Here is a 15230-nt window from a genome sequence, read left to right on the forward strand (position 1 = left end):
ATCTCTGATTTGTTTTCACCCATGGAAATAGTGAACTGTCCCACCGCCGGCTCGTGGAATGGACACATGGTTGTGTTTTGGAATAGTGTAGTTGTCTACGATTGTCGACCGTCGGGCATCGAGGCAGGAATTTCACAGAGGAAATCAAATTATTATCTTGAATGCACGGGCTATATGATGGCAATGCTTTTCATTGAGAGAAAAGGGGCGGATAGCTTGAGGACAGGAGGACGTGTAACGGGTCACGCGCATTATGATTAAAAGGATGCCGCAAAATTGTATGCGCATGCATCGATTTTGAATGGAAATTGTTCTTTTGGGCAAATGATAAAATACAAATATCTATTATTCAGATATTCATTCATATTCAGATATTGTTCCATCCCCTGTTATTGATTTCTTATTCCCAGACAGATATGTGAAATCCTACCCATAGTGGAGGGATGACTCATGTGCGCGTGTATGTGACATTTTGTATCCCATTGTATGTAAAACAAAGAACACTATTGAAAAAGGATCTCATGAGCCAATGATACTGATTGTTAAAATTCTGTCTGACAATATTGCAAAAGATAGTTGACATGAATATTGAATAACTATTAATAATGAAAGAAGCAGTGTGGTAATGATGGTGGTTATGTGTGACAAACTTCATTTCCAGACCTATTAAAATGTAACATTATGATGTTGACTATACTGCAAGTTGTTGTATTTAACAACTTAGTTTCATTCAGTGGTAGAGACAATTACTGTAATTTTTTGCCATGCATGGTAGAAATGATTTATACTCCCAAGATTTAATACTTCTTGTCATACTTTGATTGACATTGTGTCAGGCTTGTTTAATATTTATCTCTGTAACAGCTAAATATTATTTGTTATGCTCTTTGTTTGTTTATTTGTTGTTTAACGCCACACTCAGCAATATTACAGCTATATGACAGTGGTCTGTAAATAACCGATTCAGGACCAGATGATCCAGTGATTGACATCATAAGCATTGATCCACACAATTGGGATACGATGACATGCATCAACTAAGTCAGTGAGTCTGACCACCCGATCCCGTTAAGCCTGTCATTAAGCCTTCTTCACAGTTGCTGTATAAAGTTGGGCATGGATATATAGTACTGAACATTTTCTTTGTGTTTAATGGACGTTGTTATTTGTGGACTACTCCTGGACATGCACTTCTCTATACATTATGATACCATGGGTCAACCTGTGCAGATCTGGGTTAGAATTGGTCTTCATCACTTAACAGGGGCGGTCGGGTAGCCTAGTGGTTACAGCGTTCGCTCGTCATGCCGAAGACCCGGGTTCGAATCCTGACATGGGTACAATGTGTGAAGCCCATTTCTGGTGGCCCCGCCCTGATATTGCTGGAATATTGCTAAAAGCGGCGTAAAACCATACTCACTCACTCACTCATCATTTAACATATGCTTGTTGTAAGAGGCGACTAACAGGATCGGGTGGTCAGGCTTGCTGACTTGGTTGATGCATGTCACTGGATTGTCTAGTCCAAGCTTGATTATTTACAGACAGCCGTCATGTAGCTGGAATATTGCTGAGAGCGGCGTTAAACAACAAACAAACAACCAAACTGATACCATGGTTGCTGATGCATCCTAAAACAGTATTCATACCCACTCATGTAATGTGGGAGACATGTCACTACTCTTTCACATCATGATACACCTGCAACTTCCTGGTTTGCAGGACACACACAAGAATATTATATACTTGAAATATTCATGCTGTCATATCAAATTCCATGTTTTTCAAACTTACAGATAAAAATGAGACTAATTTAGAAAAGGATTCATGTTTGTATGTGCAGAGAAAAATCTAGAAGAATTTTGAGCTACAGAATAATGCTATTATTGAAACATGTTTAAGCTTAAAATATTGATGTGACATCATGTATCCTTGTTGGTAAGTAACATTATAACCACCTGTATCTGACCCAGTCCAGCTGATCTGCTCAGAAGATAGTTCAATACAAATGGGTTTGATGATTATCTTGTTCCATTGCTTGTATCTGAATATTAATGGAATCCATGAACACTTCCATTTAAACATAAGGGAAGAATCTGCATGAGATGTCTCTCCATAGGCTGGAATAATCTTTATACCAACACTGTTAACCACTCCAGCAGACTGCCTGTGTGAGGGCATCGGTGGTCCTGGAGTGTTGACCGGAATTACACTCCGTAGTGCTCAAGTGAACATGCAGCTTCTAAAATGTGGGTGGTGTATTGATTGACTGAAAAGGTTTTAGGGGTAAACAAGGCAAGGGGTAAATTCATTAACAAAAAAGTTATATCTAGGGTTTGGGTGTACTGATGTATTAAAGAGTCATATTGGGGATCTGGGTGTACTGATGTATTAGAAAGTCATATCAGAGGTTTGGGTGTACTGATGTATTAGAAAGTCATATCGGGGGACTGGGTGTACTGATGTATTAGAAAGTCATATCGGGGGTCTGGGTGTACTGATGTATTAGAAAGTCATATCAGGGGTCTGGGTGTACTGATGTATTAGAAAGTCATATCGGGGGTCTGTGTGTACTGATGTATTAGAAAGTCATATCGGGGGTCTGGGTGTACTGATGTATTAGAAAGTCATATCGGGGGTCTTGGTGTACTGATGTATTAGAAAGTCATATCGGGGGTCTGGGTGTACTGATGTATTAGAAAGTCATATCGGGGGTCTTGGTGTACTGATGTATTAGAAAGTCATATCGGGGGTCTGGGTGTACTGATGTATTAGAAAGTCATATCGGGGGTCTGTGTGTACTGATGTATTAGAAAGTCATATCGGGGGTTTGGGTGTACTGATGTATGAGAAAGTCATATCGGGGGTTTGGGTGTACTGATGTATTAGAAAGTCATATCGGGGGTCTGGGTGTACTGATGTATTAGAAAGTCATATCGGGGGTTTGGGTGTACTGATGAATTAGAAAGTCATATCAGGGGTCTGGGTGTACTGATGTATTAGAAAGTCATATCAGGGGTCTGGGTGTACTGATGTATTAGAAAGTCATATCAGGGGTCTGGGTGTACTGATGTATTAGAAAGTCATATCAGGGGTCTGGGTGTACTGATGTATTAGAAAGTCATATCGGGGGTTTGGGTGTACTGATGTATTAGAAAGTCATATCGGGGGTTTGGGTTTACTGATGTATTAGAAAGTCATATCAGGGGTCTGGGTGTACTGATGTATTAGAAAGTCATATCGGGGGTTTGGGTGTACTGATGTATTAGAAAGTCATATCAGGGGTCTGGGTGTACTGATGTATTAGAAAGTCATATCAGGGGTTTGGGTGTACTGAGAAAGTCATTTAGGGTGTGGAGGTGTAATGATTGTATTGAAATTCATTCAGGGGGTACGTTTGGAGTGGACATGTATTGGAAGTCTTTTGGGGGAATGGGATGTACTGGAAAATCATTTAGGTGGTTGGGATGTACTGATGTATTGGAAGTCATTTAAGGGGTTGAGATGTACTGATACATTCGAAGGCCTTTAAAGGGTTGGGGTGTACTGGAAAGTCATTTACAGGGTGGGGGAGTACTCATGTACTGGAAGTTATTTAGGGGGTTCGGGTGTACTCATGTATTGGAATAAAAGTGACAAAGCTATTTCCATATCCACAAAGTCATTTTGGGGGTTTGGGTGTACTGATGTATTGGAATAAAAATGACAAGGCTATTTCCATACCCACAAAGTCATTTAGGGGGTTTGGGTGTACTGATGTATTGGAATAAAAGTGACAAAGCTATTTCCATACCCACAAAGTCATTTTGGGGGTTTGGGTGTACTGATGTATTGGAATAAAAGTGACAAAGCTATTTCCATACCCACAAAGTCATTTATGGGGTTTGGGTGTACTGATGTATTGGAATAAAAGTGACAAAGCTATTTCCATACCCACAAAGTCATTTTGGGGGTTTGGGTGTACTGATGTATTGGAATAAAAGTGACAAAGCTATTTCCATACCCACAAAGTCATTTAGGGGGTTTGGGTGTACTGATGTATTGGAATAAAAGTGACAAAGCTATTTCCATACCCACAAAGTCATTTATGGGGTTTGGGTGTACTGATGTATTTGAATAAAAGTGACAAAGCTATTTCCATACCCACAAAGTCATTTTGGGGGTTTGGGTGTACTGATGTATTGGAATAAAAGTGACAAAGCTATTTCCATACCCACAAAGTCATTTAGGGGTTTGGGTGTACTGATGTATTGGAATAAAAGTGACAAAGCTATTTCCATACCCACAAAGTCATTTATTGGGTTTGGGTGTACTGATGTATTGGAATAAAAGTGACAAAGCTATTTCCATACCCACAAAGTCATTTATGGGGTTTGGGTGTACTGATGTATTGGAATAAAAGTGACAAGGCTATTTCCGTACCCACAAAGTCATTTTGGGGCTTTGGGTGTACTGATGTATTGGAATAAAAGTGACAAAGCTATTTCCATACCAACAAAGTCATTTATGGGGTTTGGGTGTACTGATGTATTTGAATAAAAGTGACAAAGCTATTTCCATACCCACAAAGTCATTTAGGGGGTTTGAGTGTACTGATGTATTGGAATAAAAGTGACAAAGCTATTTCCATACCCACAAAGTCATTTTGGGGGTTTGGGTGTACTGATGTATTGGAATAAAAGTGACTAAGCTATTTCCATACCCACCAAGTCATTTAGGGGGTTTGGGTGTACTGATTACTGTGTAATTTCCACCAGTTTGATTGATAAATGAGGAATCTCTCACAGAATTGTACCTAATCACTCATCTAAGCTGCTCATGAAAACCTGTCTTGTACCTCTACATAAACGGACTCAGGGCTGATGTTGGTTATTGTGAGTGAGTCTCAGGTCAGTTGGGTTAAATGATCATAATCAGTGCCAAGCTGGGATTCAAACCTAAATCAAGGGTTCATAGGAGCCAAAAGGAAGAAATGAATTGCAGTGACTTTGACTACTGGGCCACCACTGATAAACAGTTAGCAGTTTCCATCACATGCATCTGTACAGATTCCAATAGGATCATCAGTATGAAGCAATATCTTAGTGTGTGGTTCCCGTATAGTAGGTCCACTGACTTGTCACAGCAAACCTATTTGCTCAGTTGACAAAATTGCATAACGAAATCGACATCCGGTTAGTAAACTGCCATGCAGATTTAGGTCGATTGCAGGATTTGCAAAGCATGTGTACCTCCAACTCGGTGTCAACAGATATTTTCCAAATCTTTCCATGTTTTAGATCAATGTACTCACATGACTGGATGCACTTCTTGATTATCAATTAAATGGTCTTGACTCTGCACCACCAATTTGTTTCAATCAGATGCAAATGATATGAGAGGTGGAATCTGATTGGTCAGTAGGAGGGATATAGAAGGGACATTACTCATACAGCCACTGGTGGCGCTACGATTGAGCCCACAAATCCCAGCCTAGTTCGGCAAGGGTGGAAACTGGACTTTTACAGTCAGTTAACTCCCTTGCCTCAGGAAGATGTTCTATGTAAAGCTGAGAACATATCAGTCTAACCTTGTATGCTAGACTTTGTGTTTACAATATTTTTCCCTTTCTATTATTTTGTCATCAGCCATCACTTTGATGTATTAATTGAGTTTACAGACTTTGAGGCCACATTGGTCAATATTAAGCAGCTAGACAGAAATTAATGGATTTCAACCAAATTAGATAACAACCAAATCTGTCCGTGATTGTCACAAGGGTTACTTGATGATGACTCAATGGTCCTGAGATTGGGATCTGGATGATAAAACATGTTTAAATTTAGATGTGTTTCAGTTGCAGACATCACATGTGTAAACCAGACTAATCAGTCAGTATCAAGATGGACTTCTCATGTTTCTTCTCTTTGCTGTCAAAGAAGTATCTTATCCAGTTTTGATTGATGATTTAAGTAAATAGAGTACAGTTACATGAAATAAGAAATATTCTCATTTATGTTTTGAAAACTGTTCATTCGTTGAGGTGAATTAAAAGTGTATGACAAATATGCCTCTTGACATTATCTTATGATGTCTGTAATGTTTTTTGTTATCTTTTACCTTTCACTGAATATAACACTCACATTCCTACCAAGAACTCGCCTCTTAAGTTTGACAACATATATATTTATATGAAAAAATACTGCATAAATACAAGACCCCAATATGTGATGTTAATGCTTCGGACTTTCTTTCAGATCACTCTCCTTTGACATGACAGAAAGATATCATACACTATATATCGCAATATACATCCCCACTATAAACAAAAGTCAAAATAAAATTTGCAATTCTATTTGAGCAGTAATCTTTAGTGTTGAGAATTAAGACTTGATGTGCTGCTTGATGTGAAAGGTGGCCATTTTGAAGTTTGAACAGAGTGGCTGTCACATGTGGTGTATCCCCAGGCAAGTGGCTATCACATGTGGTGTATCCTGAGGCAAGTGACTGTCGCATGTGTTGTATCCTGAGGCAAGTGACTGTCACATGTGGTGTATCCTGAGGCAAGTGACTGTCACATGTGGTGTCCCCTTCGGGTAAGTAACTGTCACATGTGGTGTCTCCTTTGGGTAAGTAACTGTCACATGTGGTGTATCCCCAGGCAAGTGACTGTCACATGTGGTGTATCCTGAGGCAAGTGACTGTCACTTGTGGTGTATCCTGAGGCAAGTGACTGTCACATGTGGTGTATTCTGAGGCAAGTGACTGTCACATGTTGTGTATCCTGAGGCAAGTGACTGTCACATGTGGTGTATCCTAAGGTAAGTAACTGTCACATGTGGTGTATCCTGAGGCAAGTGACTGTCACATGTGGTGTACTCTGGGGCAAGTGACTGTCACATGTGGTGTATCCCAAAGCAAGTGACTGTCACATGTGGTGTATTCTGGGGCAAGTGACTGTCACATGTGTATTCTGAGGCAAGTTGCTGTCACATGTGGTGTATCCCCAGGCAAGTGACTTTCACATGTGGTGTCCTCTTCGGGTAAGTAACTGTCACATGTGGTGTATCCTGAGGCAAGTGACTGTCACATGTGGTGTATCCCCAGGCAAGTGACTTTCACATGTGTTGTATTCTGAGGCAAGTGACTGTCACATGTGGTTTTATCCCCAGGCAAGTGACTGTCACATGTGTATTCTGAGGCAAGTGACTGTCACATGTTGTGTATCCTGAGGCAAGTGACTGTCACATGTGGTGTATCCCCAGGCAAGTGACTTTCACATGTGTTGTATTCTGAGGCAAGTGACTGTCACATGTGGTTTTATCCCCAGGCAAGTGACTGTCACATGTGTATTCTGAGGCAAGTGACTGTCACATGTTGTGTATCCTGAGGCAAGTGACTGTCACATGTGGTGTATTCTGGGGCAAGTGACTTTCACATGTGTATCCTAAGGCAAGTGACTGTCTCATGTGGTTTTATCCCCAGGCAAGTGACTGTCACATGTGTATTCTGAGGCAAGTTGCTGTCACATGTGGTGTATCCTGAGGCAAGTGACTGTAACGTGTGGTGTATCCTGAGGCAAGTGACTGTCACATGTGGTGTATCATGAGGCAAGTGACTGTCACATGTGGTGTATCCTGAGTCAAGTGACTGTCACATGTGGTGTATCCTGAGGCAAGTGACTGTCACATGTGGTGTATTCTGGGGCAAGTGACTGTCACATGTGGTGTATCCTGAGGCAAGTGACTGTCACATGTGGTGTATTCTGAGGCAAGTGACTGTCACATGTGGTGTAATCTGGGGCAAGTGACTGTCACATGTGGTGTATCCTAAGGCAAGTGACTGTCACATGTGGTGTATCCTGAGACAAGTTACTGTCACATGCGGTGTATCCTGAGTAAAGTGGCTGTCACAGGTGGTGTATCCTAAGGCAAGTGACTGTCACATGTGGTGTATCCTGAGACAAGTGACTGTCACATGCGGTGTATCCTGAGTCAAGTGGCTGTCACAGGTGGTGTATCCTAAGGCAAGTGACTGTCACATGTGGTGTATTCTGGGGCAAGTGACTGTCACATGTGGTGTATCCCAAGGCAAGTGACTGTCACATGTGGTGTATTCTGGGGCAAGTGACTGTCACATGTGTATTCTGAGGCAAGTTGCTGTCACATGTGGTGTATCCCCAGGCAAGTGACTTTCACATGTGGTGTCCCCTTCGGGTAAGTAACTGTCACATGTGGTGTATCCTGAGGCAAGTAACTGTCACATATGGTGTATCCCAAGGCAAGTGACTTTCACATGTGTTGTATTCTGAGGCAAGTGACTGTCACATGTGGTTTTATCCCCAGGCAAGTGACTGTCACATGTGTATTCTGAGGCAAGTGACTGTCACATGTTGTGTATCCTGAGGCAAGTGACTGTCACATGTGGTGTATCCCCAGGCAAGTGACTTTCACATGTGTATCCTAAGGCAAGTGACTGTCTCATGTGGTTTTATCCCCAGGCAAGTGACTGTCACATGTGTATTCTGAGGCAAGTTGCTGTCACATGTGGTGTATCCTGAGGCAAGTGACTGTAACGTGTGGTGTATCCTGAGGCAAGTGACTGTCACATGTGGTGTATCATGAGGCAAGTGACTGTCACATGTGTTGTATCCTGAGGCAAGTGACTGTCACATGTGGTGTATCCTGAGGCAAGTGACTGTCACATGTGGTGTATTCTGGGGCAAGTGACTGTCACATGTGGTGTATCCTGAGGCAAGTGACTGTCACATGTGGTGTATTCTGAGGCAAGTGACTGTCACATGTGGTGTAATCTGGGGCAAGTGACTGTCACATGTGGTGTATCCTAAGGCAAGTGACTGTCACATGTGGTGTATCCTGAGACAAGTTACTGTCACATGCGGTGTATCCTGAGTCAAGTGGCTGTCACAGGTGGTGTATCCTAAGGCAAGTGACTGTCACATGTGGTGTATCCTGAGACAAGTGACTGTCACATGCGGTGTATCCTGAGTCAAGTGGCTGTCACAGGTGGTGTATCCTAAGGCAAGTGACTGTCACATGTGGTGTATTCTGGGGCAAGTGACTGTCGCATGTGGTGTATCCTGAGGCAAGTGAGTGTGACATGTGGTGTATTCTGGGGCAAGTGACTGTCGCATGTGGTGTATCCTGAGGCAAGTGACTGTCACATGTGGTGTATCCTGAGGCAAGTGACTGTCACATGTGGTGTATTCTGGGGCAAGTGACTGTCGCATGTGGTGTATCCTGAGGCAAGTGACTGTCACATGTGGTGTATCCTGAGGCAAGTGACTGTCACATGTGGTGTATCCTGAGGCAAGTGACTGTCACATGTGGTGTATCCTGAGACAAGTGGCTGTCACATGTGGTGTACTCTGGGGCAAGTGACTGTCACATGTTGCGTATTCTGAGGCAAGTGACTGTCACATGTGGTGTATCCTAAGGCAAGTGACTGTCACATGTGGTGTATTCTGGGGCAAGTGACTGTCACATGTGGTTTATCCTGAGGCAAGTGACTGTCACTTGTGGTGTATCCTGAGGCAAGTGACTGTCACATGTGGTGTATCCTGAGGCAAGTGACTGTCACTTGTGGTGTTCCCGAGGCAAGTGACTGTCACATTTGGTGTATCCTGAGGCAAGTAACTGTCACATGTGGTGTATCCTGAGGCAAGTGACTGTCACTTGTGGTGTTCCCGAGGCAAGTGACTGTCACATTTGGTGTATCCTGAGGCAAGTAACTGTCACATGTGGTGTATCCTGAGGCAAGTGACTGTCACATGTGGTGTATCCTGAGGCAAGTGACTGTCACTTGTGGTGTTCCCGAGGCAAGTGACTGTCACATTTGGTGTATCCTGAGGCAAGTAACTGTCACATGTGGTGTATCCTGAGGCAAGTGACTGTCACTTGTGGTGTTCCCGAGGCAAGTGACTGTCACATTTGGTGTATCCTGAGGCAAGTAACTGTCACATGTGGTGTATCCCAAGGCAAGTGACTTTCACATGTGTTTCCTAAGGCAAGTTGCTGTCACATGTGGTGTATCCCCAGGCAAGTGACTGTCACATGTGGTTTTATCCCCAGGCAAGTGACTGTCACATGTGTATTCTGAGGCAAGTTGCTGTCACATGTGGTGTATTTTGGGGCAAGTGACTGTCACATGTGGTGTATTCTGGGGCAAGTGACTGTCACATATGGTGTATTCTGAGGCAAGTGACTGTCATATGTGGTTTTATCCCCAGGCAAGTGACTGTCACATGTGTATTCTGAGGCAAGTGACTGTCACATGTGGTGTATTCTGGGGCAAGTAACTGTCACATATGGTGTATCCCCAGGCAAGTGACTTTCACATGTGTATCCTAAGGCAAGTGACTGTCACATGTGGTTTTATCCCCAGGCAAGTGACTGTCACATGTGTATTCTGAGGCAAGTTGCTGTCACATGTGGTGTATCCTGAGGCAAGTAACTGTCACATATGGTGTATCCCCAGGCAAGTGACTTTCACATGTGTTTCCTGAGGCAAGTGACTGTCACATATGGTGTATCCCCAGGCAAGTAACTGTCACATGTGTATTCTGAGGCAAGTGACTGTCACATGTGGTGTATCCCCAGGCAAGTGGCTGTCACATGTGGTGTATCCTGAGGCAAGTAACTGTCACATATGGTGTATCCCCAGGCAAGTAACTGTCACATGTGTATCCTGAGGCAAGTAACTGTCACATGTGTATTTTGAGGCAAGTGACTGTCACATGTGGTGTATCCTGAGGCAAGTAACTGTCACATGTGGTGTACCCAGGCAAGTGACTGTCACATGTGGTTTTATCCCCAGGCAAGTGGCTGTCACATGTGGTTTTATCCTGAGGCAAGTGACTGTCACATGTGGTTTTATCCCCAGGCAAGTAACTGTCACATGTGGTTTTATCCCCAGGCAAGTGGCTGTCACATGTGATGTATCCTGAGGCAAGTAACTGTCACATGTGGTGTATCCTGAGGCAAGTAACTGTCACATGTGGTGTATCCCCAGGCAAGTGACTGTCACATGTGGTTTTATCCCCAGGCAAGTGGCTGTCACATGTGGTGTATTCTGAGGCAAGTAACTGTCACATGTTGTGTATCCTGAGGCAAGTAACTGTCACATGTGGTGTATCCCCAGGCAAGTGACTGTCACATGTGGTGTATTCTGAGGCAAGTAACTGTCACATATGGTGTATCCCCAGGCAAGTAACTGTCACATGTGGTGTATCCCCAGGCAAGTAACTGTCACATGTGGTGTATCCTGAGGCAAGTGACTGTCACATGTGGTTTTATCCCCAGGCAAGTGACTGTCACATGTGTATCCCCAGGCAAGTAACTGTCACATGTGGTGTATCCCCAGGCAAGTGTCTGTCACATGTGGTGTATCCTGAGGCAAGTAACTGTCACATATGGTGTATCCCCAGGCAAGTGACTGTCACATGTGTATCCTGAGGCAAGTGACTGTCACATGTGGTGTATCCCCAGGCAAGTGACTGTCACATGTGTATTCTGAGGCAAGTAACTGTCACATGTGGTGTATCCTGAGGCAAGTGACTGTCACATGTGTATTCTGAGGCAAGTAACTGTCACATGTGGTGTATCCTGAGGCAAGTGACTGTCACATGTGGTGTATCCCCAGGCAAGTGACTGTCACATGTGTATCCTGAGGCAAGTAACTGTCACATGTGGTGTATCCTGAGGCAAGTGACTGTCACATATGGTGTATCCCCAGGCAAGTGGCTGTCACATGTGATGTATCCTGAGGCAAGTAACTGTCACATATGGTGTATTTTGAGGCAAGTGACTGTCACATGTGGTGTATCCTGAGGCAAGTGACTGTCACATGTGTATTCTGAGGCAAGTGACTGTCACATGTGGTGTATCCTAAGGCAAGTGACTGTCACATGTGGTGTATTCTGGGGCAAGTTACTGTCACATGTGGTTTTATCCCCAGGCAAGTGACTGTCACATGTGTATTCTGAGGCAAGTGACTGTCACATGTGTATTCTGAGGCAAGTTGCTGTCACATGTGGTGTATCCCCAGGCAAGTGACTTTCACATGTGTATTCTGAGGCAAGTTGCTGTCACATGTGATGTATCCTGAGGCAAGTAACTGTCACATATGGTGTATCCCCAGGCAAGTGACTGTCACATGTGTATTCTGAGGCAAGTGACTGTCACATGTGGTGTATCCCCAGGCAAGTGACTGTCACATGTGGTGTATCCCCAGGCAAGTGACTGTCACATGTGGTGTATCCCAAGGCAAGTGACTGTTACATGTGGTGTATTCTGGGGCAAGTGACTGTCACATGTGGTGTATCCTGAGGCAAGTGACTGTCACATATGGTGTATCCCCAGGCAAGTGACTGTCACATGTGTATTCTGAGGCAAGTGACTGTCACATGTGGTGTATTCTGGGGCAAGTGACTGTCACATGTGGTGTATTCTGGGGCAAGTGACTGTCACATGTGGTGTTCCCGAGGCAAGTGACTGTCACATATGGTGTATCCTGAGGCAAGTAACTGTCACATATGGTGTATCCCCAGGCAAGTGACTGTCACATGTGTATTCTGAGGCAAGTGACTGTCACATGTGGTGTATCCTAAGGCAAGTGACTGTCACATGTGGTGTATTCTGGGGCAAGTGACTGTCACATGTGGTGTATTCTGAGGCAAGTGACTGTCACATGTGGTGTATCCTGAGGCAAGTGACTGTCACATGTGGTGTATTCTGAGGCAAGTGACTGTCACATGTGGTGTATTCTGGGGCAAGTGACTGTCACATGTGGTGTATTCTGGGGCAAGTGACTGTCACATGTGGTGTATTCTGAGGGAAGTGACTGTCACATGTGGTGTATCCTGAGGCAAGTAACTGTCACATATGGTGTATCCCCAGGCAAGTGACTGTCACATGTGTATTCTGAGGCAAGTTGCTGTCACATGTGGTTTTATCCCCAGGCAAGTGACTGTCACATGTGTATTCTGAGGCAAGTGACTGTCACATGTGGTGTATCCTGAGGCAAGTGACTGTCACATGTGGTGTATCCTGAGGCAAGTTGCTGTCACATGTGGTGTATCCCCAGGGAAGTGACTTTCACATGTGTATCCTAAGGCAAGTGACTGTCACATGTGTATTCTGAGGCAAGTGACTGTCACATGTGGTGTATCCTGAGGCAAGTGACTGTCACATGTGGTTTTATCCCCAGGCAAGTGACTTTCACATGTGTATCCTAAGGCAAGTGACTGTCACATGTGGTTTTATCCCCAGGCAAGTGACTGTCACATGTGTATTCTGAGGCAAGTTGCTGTCACATGTGGTGTATCCCCAGGCAAGTGACTTTCACATGTGTTTCCTAAGGCAAGTGACTGTCACATGTGGTGTATCCTGAGGCATGTGACCATGCCTCAGTCCACCTTGCAGTGGATGGGTAACTGGAAGGATGAAAAAGTGATGAAGATTGAAACCCTCAATGTCTTATGGGCAGATTAGGTTGTACCTCAGGGAAGTGAGAATGCAATGTGGAAAGAGCACTGCCCCACTGACTGGCAACTATGAAGCCTGGTTACATGTCTTGTGTTTTGAGCATGCACTTCACCGTTGTAAGTGGGACCCTCATGTACTACATGTTGCTGGTCAAGTCATCATACATTTAGGATTTGAGAAATTCACTGAACTTGCTTAAAGGATGGAACTGAAAGTTTTCCTGTTTCAATACAGCCTTCATCCAAGCCAACATTCATCTGCTCACAGAGTGCCCTTTTCAGGAACCTTGGCCATTCCTCTGTATGTAAAGAAACAATGTAACTTGTCCATAACTAAGAAGCAATAGTAGTGGGCCAGAAAGGATCTTATCACAATTGTTCTTGATACAGTATACAGTAGAGTCAGGCTATAACAAACTGCAAAGGAATTTAATAATTTACGTAGTCCTACATGTTGCATTGGCAATAATGTTTATAGTACCTACCCATCCTGGCACAGATATTGGAGAAATTACTTTCTGTGATTTGTAATGTTACTTCATGATAATTTGATAACAAGGTCATTCCAACCTATTGAGGTTTTAAAGCAATCCACAGCAACGCAATCTGTGCATTGTTGTAAATAATTGAAGATGACATCATCTATTGTTCATGACACCACAGAAATTTTTTGTGGGATCATGAGAAGAATTGGTTGGTTCCATGGCTTAGGCATGTCTATGTCTACCACTGTCGTCTAGTGGTAGAGCGTTCAACCAGATTGCAGGTCCTGGGTTCGATCCCCAAAAGACGTTAAAATATAGTACTTGTGGTTGCCCTGTCTGGTGCTTGGCATTAAGGGGCTAAAACAAGGACTGGTCGGCTCGGGGTCAGTATACTGTGTTTGAGTGGGATATTCAAGTTAAACTGTGGCATGGTATCTCACTGGGCTATCACTATAACTTGGCATCAGTCCGGACCAGTACAAGCAGCTGTATTCGACATAATAAGCGCCCTACTCTAATAAGCGCCCACAGCTTTATTTGCTAATATATTGGCTAGTGAACAATCCTAATTAGCACCCCTTCAGATTGATCAATGTACACAAGACTTTTTTATATTTGCATTTAATACTCACTCGTGTTAATTATAGACAATAAAATTCTGGAAAAATATATTTTCATACATTAACATTTCAGGCTGTCAGCATACAAAATTTATCTTTCACCAAAATGATATTCTAATAAGAACCCCTTATTTCTGATTTCGAGAGCGCCATGGGCACTTATTTCGTTGAATACAGTGCAATAATCTTGAACACAACGCTTAACCCCATTTCACCTCACCTCCCCTAATTCTTAGAAAAAAATAAGTATGGGTGACAAATAGAACCTACTCAACTCAAACCCATGGATTATAGATCCTGGGTGAATACATGTTGTGAAGTGTTGTCAAGTCACAACCTAATTAGGTTGATTCATTGCGACAGATAATCTGTTCTCTGAAGCTTCTTCTCAGGTATTAGAAACCACTGCATTTGCTCAAGTAGCTCAAACTATCATTTATTAATCATACCAATTTCTCAAACAGACTTAGATAAAAACAATCAGACATTGTGATCTACAGGAACGAAGTTTTATACATATAGGACAAATGACTAAATACTTTTAAATTCAGCATAGATTTTGTTTTTGAGACAAATTGAAAAATAGTTCATGATCACTGCTAAAATTCGCAATCAATAGTAAAAACATGAACAGCACTTTCT

Source organism: Haliotis rufescens, unplaced genomic scaffold, assembly GCF_023055435.1.
Source record: "Haliotis rufescens isolate VD_foot unplaced genomic scaffold, xgHalRufe1.0.p SCAF_19, whole genome shotgun sequence".
NCBI lineage: Eukaryota > Metazoa > Mollusca > Gastropoda > Lepetellida > Haliotidae > Haliotis > Haliotis rufescens.